Genomic DNA, 5455 nt, shown 5'->3' with positions numbered 1-5455 from the left:
GAAACGGAGAAACACAAGGAAGCAAGTATAATTTCAGATGGTGCTTAAACCCTATGCAGAAAAGACACTGCAAGATGTGACAGAGTGTAAGCGGAGGGAGGCTGTTTTAAACAGGGGTCAGGAAAGGTCTCTCAGAGGAGGGGACACCTGAACAGGGACCAGCTCCTATGAGGAATGAGAAGGAGTGGCCAGCCATGGGACAATATAGGGAAGAGAATTCTAGGCGGCAGGAACAGCAAGTGCAAAGGTCCTGAGTTAGGGAACAGCAAGGAGGCCAGTGGGGCTGAAACTGAGTGAACAGAGGAGAGAAGAGATGAGCTCAGAGAGGTCATGAAGCTGGATTCATGGTGAAGCGTTTGGACTTTATTCTGAGTGCGATGGTAAACCTCTCTGGAGCATTTCGAGCAGATGAATAATGTGATCCAATATACATTTAGAAAAGCTCGTTCTGGCTGCCGAATGGGGAATGGATTGCAGGGGGCAAAGGTGGAAGCAGGGAGACTGCGGAGGAGACTATGGTACTTAATCACTATGGAAAGAACAGTGCCTTCAAAATCACACTTGAGTTTGAATTTCTGGCTACTCCTGTTTGCCTGTCACACGACCTTAGGTGAGTTACTTAACCTCTCTGATCTTCCCTCTTTGTGAAAGGTGGGATAATACTAGAGAATTGGTATACGGCTAAGTGTGTTGTTATACTTCAGACATAGTAGATGTGTGAACAATGGCAGGATTTCTATACTGAGGGCCCACGAGCCTGCCTGCCTCACCATTTCAGCCTTGGCTGCAGAATACCCTAGGCTGTCGTCCATCTGCTCGGACTAGCCGGCAGCCCCGGCCTAGGATCACAGAGAGGTCATGAACCTCGTCCCTGTGAGCGGATTAACCCGAGGGAGAGAGGAAGCTGTTGATTCCCAAACAGCGCCTTTTGCGAGCCTGAGCTACTTGCCTAGCTGTCAGGCACAAACCCAAACACAGCCTCTTGCCTGCTTCTTCTGGGGAAGTGACCCTCCCCTCCTCTGCCCCTCACTCTCTTGTCTTGGGGACAGGGCAGGAAGGAGGGAGAGTCGTATCTGGGTCTAAACCAGGTGTGGAGGGGAAGAACCCGTGTCAGGCCTGGAAATAGCAAAATAAGTCTGTTGATCCTAAGCCGGTTAAGGGTGAATGACTATGTCTTAAGAGAGAGGCTTTTTGGACATGAAACCTGGGGCAGGATTACGGCCAGGGGCAGCCCACAGAAGAGGAAACAGGCCTAGGAATCTCTCTGTCCTCTTTAGGGTCGACGCGGAAGAGAGAAAACCTTTGGGCCTCTCTCCACCCTCCAACCAGCCACTCAGTCCTACACTCACTCGCAAAGGCCTCTCCTTGGGCAGACAGATCTGGAGAAAGGACCCCACAAAACCCGCTCCAGACCCAGCCCTGTAGGTGGGCCTTTAGTGGGGGGCAGTTGAGCCAGGGAGCACCCACAATGAGAGGCCAGGCTGGACAGGAGGCAGCCCTAGCTAATACATCATGGCTGGTACGCAGACTTCCTCTTCTCTTTTTCCTTTCGCCATGAATACATTTACCTGCCCCCCCTTCTTTGGCCCTGCACTCAGAGAATGAGTTACGTTCAACACGTCTTTCCCAACTTGGTTTTCCTGGATTTTGACATCAACACCTCTCTGTTCTGGGCTCCCCCTGGGTCCCGCACGGCCTCTTTTATAGCACTGCACACACTGTGTTGTCATTTACTCCCAAATCCCAGCCCACTGGCCTCGTGAAGACAGGCCCCCACCTCTCTGAGGCAACCCCGAGTCCCAACCTGACACAGAGAAGTTGCTCATCAACAAGTGACCTCCTGGCCTGACCTGGCCCCCACCCCCATCCTTTCTTAGTCCCTTACAGCCTCTGCTTTTTTTTTACCTGAGAGCACGCAGGACTCCCTGGCCTACCCGGTGTGACTGAACCCATTCCTGCCTCTTTCTCCTGCGTTATTTTTCACATTGCCTCATTTTTTTTCCTCCTATTTCGAAATTTACATCCTCTTCCGACAGCCAAAGCATCTTTAGAAGCTGCATCAAACCATTCTTGGAATCAACTCACCAAATTAAGAAAGACCAAACCAGGGGTGACCCCTCGCCCACAAGCAACCACAGCCAGCTGCATGCGTCATGCACGCGCACACCCACCCCCCAGAGTCCCTTTGCCTCGTTTCTCTCACTTATGCTAAAACCGCCTGACAGTATCTCAATGTCCTCCACGTATGTCTGTAAGCTGCCTTCATTCCCTTCTTGGGGCAAAATGAGGTTATAAATATAGGGATAAGTATTAAAATTGCAGGGTGACCCCCCTCCAGCCCGGGTCTGGGCCTCCACAAGGGAGCATTATGTAGAATAGACCAAACTCAACTCTACTCCATCCCAAAGCTTTATCTCTCCGTGCCCTTTTTATTTGCAGTGTCCATTCTCTTGCTGTGGGTTTCCATAAGTCTCTGTAAATCCTTTTCTCCAACAAAGTTGGGGTATAAATTATTGAATGATAAAAGGATGAGGTGGCCAGTGCCACCTAGGAACAGTCTGAAGGGGTTGTTCGTCCTCACCTCTGAGATCTCAGCCATAGCCCTTCCTCTTTTCTGGTCTTCACATTTGGGAACTAAGCCAGAGTCCCCCAGCCGTGGTCCTCGATCTGGGGACACAGGCAGAATGCCCCAGCCCAGCAGCCCCTAGATTTCACACTCACCTTGGCGGCCACAGAGGAATTGGGCTTCTCCAGTAAGTCCCAGAGCTTTTTCCTCTTCTCGGCGCAGCACGTGTTATCGAACTCCTCGCCCTCCCGCTCCCGTAGGGTTTCTGCCTCGCGCTTGAGCTCCTCGTTCATCTGCTCCTTCTTCTGGTGGTAGCGGGCCTGGCAGCAGGACTCCAGGTAGATTTCGTCGATGCCCCAGTAGTCGAGCTCTTGGCTGAAGCTGAGCGCGCACATCTCCTCCATCATGTGCAGCCGTCCGGTGCGGTAGAAGTTGAGGATGGAGGTGAAGGCGCCCGGGTGGCGGTCGAAGAAGTACTCATTGTCGTCGAGGCTGTAGTCATCGCACACCTCCAGCAGCGAGTCGTGCGTGTTGCAGTCACGCAGCTTGCCCAGCCGCGTGCGGGGCAGGCGGTCCAGGGTGCGCCAGAGCACCTCGTGCGCCAGACCACCAACGTTGAGGCGGACGCGCCTCGAGCACGCCTTGCTGCGCACGATCTCCATGGGCTCGGGTGGCAGCGAGCTGGTGGAGCGTGAGCCATGCTTCGTCATGCCCGCCGGCATCGCTGGTCCGGCCGCCCCCGCCCCCCCTGCCCCCCCAGGCCGCTGTCACTGGAGGGCAAGGCCAGCCGCCGCGGGGGAGGGGGGCAGGGAGCGCTGTGGGCTGCTGGGGGTGCAGGGGGTCGCGCGGGCGCGCGTCACGGCCGTCTTCTCACCTCCATCCCGACGGCTGCGAGGCAGAAAGCAGACGCAGGTCAGCAAACAGGGAGCCGTGCGCGGCCCCTCCCCACCTCTCCACCGGGGCCCCAGCCGGCCTTGACCTTCCCGGCGCTTAAGCCGCTCAGGCCCGCAGAAAGGCTGGGCGCTGTCCTTCGCGCCGGTGCTGAAGCCCGCCCCACCCCGTGGCTGGAGGGAGGGGCCGCCCTTCGGGGCGGGGAGAGGGTCCCCAAGAGGCGCCCCGGGGGCCCAGGAGGCCCTACCCCGGGCTTCTGCTGCCGGGACCCGACCCGGCCGCCTGGGGCGCTGTCCGCCCCTTCGAGTGCTGAAACTCGCTTCTCCCTAGGTCTCCCCGTCCAGTCCCCGACCTGGCCCCGCAATGGGGAGAAGAGGGGAGCTGCATGAGAAAACTTTTTTTTTTTAACTGCTCATCTTTTCCTTCCCCCGCTCCGAGATAATTAGGATTTGAGGGCTTGGGGGTGGCAGCGGGATTGCTTTTTCTAAACCTTTAAAGATCGGGAGGAATTCCGGAGGGTTTCAGGTGCCCACCTGTCGGTCACAACAGACGGGGTGGTCATGAAGCCCCGCTGTCCTGAAGCAACCCCTCTCCCCAAGCCACGGGAGCATCTCGTGAGGTCTCTCCGGCAACGAGGTGAACCCTGAAGACGCAAAGCCAAGCTCTGCGCGGGGTCCCGCCCCCCCTCTGCGCCCCCTGCCCCACGGCAGGAAGGGGGAGCAGCGTCCTGGGGATGCACCTGGTTCGTCCTCCCCTCGCTCCTTCCCCGCCTCCCCCTCCTCTTCCTCCTCCTCCGCCGCCTCCTCCTCGCTCCTCTCCTGCGGTGGCTTTTTATAACTCCGGGTTCTGCGCCTTTCCCGGGGCTTGGAAGGGAAGGGGTGGGGGAGGTGGGAGGCGGGGAAGTGAGCTGAATTTTCTGGCCTTTTCAAAACGAGCCCTCCTCCCTCCGCGCACTGGGGATTTCAGGGGTTCCTCTGAGCCCCCAGGCATGTGAAGCTCACGCCCTAACCCCTCACCCCAGAATGCGGATCGCGCACCTCCCCGGGCCCAGGCCCTTCACCCACCCCACCCCCCAGCCTGAAACCGCGGAGCCTGCGTGGACCAACAGGCCGAACCGCGGCAGGCGAGCCCCCCTCCTGTGTCCCCCTGCGCCCCCGCCGCGCGCCCCAACACTCACCCCCAGGGTGGCCGCCTCCCGGCGCCAGGGACCGCGCATCGCCGCGGTCGCCCGGGCGCCCCCGCCCGCGGGCAGCGGCGGACCCGGGGCCGGGCTGGGCCCGGCCTACGCCGGACGGGCAGGCGACGCGTCGGAGCAGCAGGCGCTGCGGGGCCGGAGCGCGCTCTCTGAGGCTGGGGGCGCGGACGGGCGCTGGGGGCGCGGGTGGCAAGACCGGGATCGGGCGGCGGCGCCTCCTCCTCCTTCTCCTGCTCCCGCGGCAGCGGTGGCGGCTGCTTGGGCGAGATCAACAAGTCGGGGCTGAGCTTCGGCTCCGCGCTCGCTGCGATTCTGTCCCGCACTTCTGAGCGCCCGGAGTCGGGCACCGAGGCGGGACGGCGCCACCTGCGGGTCGGAAGCGTGCGCGCCGCTTAACTCCTGCCTGCCCGGGCCAGCCAGTTGGTGAGGCTCGGGGCGGGCTGGGGTCTTGGGCGGTTTGGCCCTTCCCACCTGGGCTACCTCCACTGCCTGCCTCTCAACCCCGGCTTCCTTCATCCGGTCAACAACGTGGCTTGAGCGCCTACTGTGTGCAAGGCACAAAGATAAGCATCCGAGATACAGCTGTGAACCAAACGCAAACGTCCAGCCCTTGTGGAGCTGGTTGGAAACAGACCAAAACCAAGAAAGTCAAAGAATATGTCAGACGGTGATAAGCGCAGTGGGGATAATGAAGCAGAGGAGAGGGATAGAGGCAGGGGTAGGGGGAGAAGATTGCAATTTTAAATAGCCCTTGCTTTCATGAGCTTCCATTCTAGATTCTAAAATCTAATTCTAGAATGGAA

General features: G+C 58.9%; 1 pseudogene across 1 annotated transcript; it reads right to left on the bottom strand.

Moving 5' to 3' along the window:
* Positions 1-261: 261 nt before the first annotated feature.
* On the bottom strand, positions 262-5021 carry LOC113609616 (potassium voltage-gated channel subfamily B member 1 pseudogene; annotated as a pseudogene). The gene is made up of 2 exons (XR_003428722.1): positions 4635-5021; positions 262-3454 (listed from the first exon to the last, which is right to left on the bottom strand). The product of XR_003428722.1 is annotated as a potassium voltage-gated channel subfamily B member 1 pseudogene (transcript).
* Between the last annotated feature and the right edge of the window lie 434 nt (positions 5022-5455).

Source organism: Aethalodelphis obliquidens, unplaced genomic scaffold (assembly GCF_003676395.1).
Source record: "Aethalodelphis obliquidens isolate GAN/ISIS:26980383/991018 unplaced genomic scaffold, ASM367639v1 scaffold57, whole genome shotgun sequence".
Taxonomy (NCBI): domain Eukaryota; kingdom Metazoa; phylum Chordata; class Mammalia; order Artiodactyla; family Delphinidae; genus Aethalodelphis; species Aethalodelphis obliquidens.
This window is presented reverse-complemented; position numbering and strand designations above follow the sequence as displayed.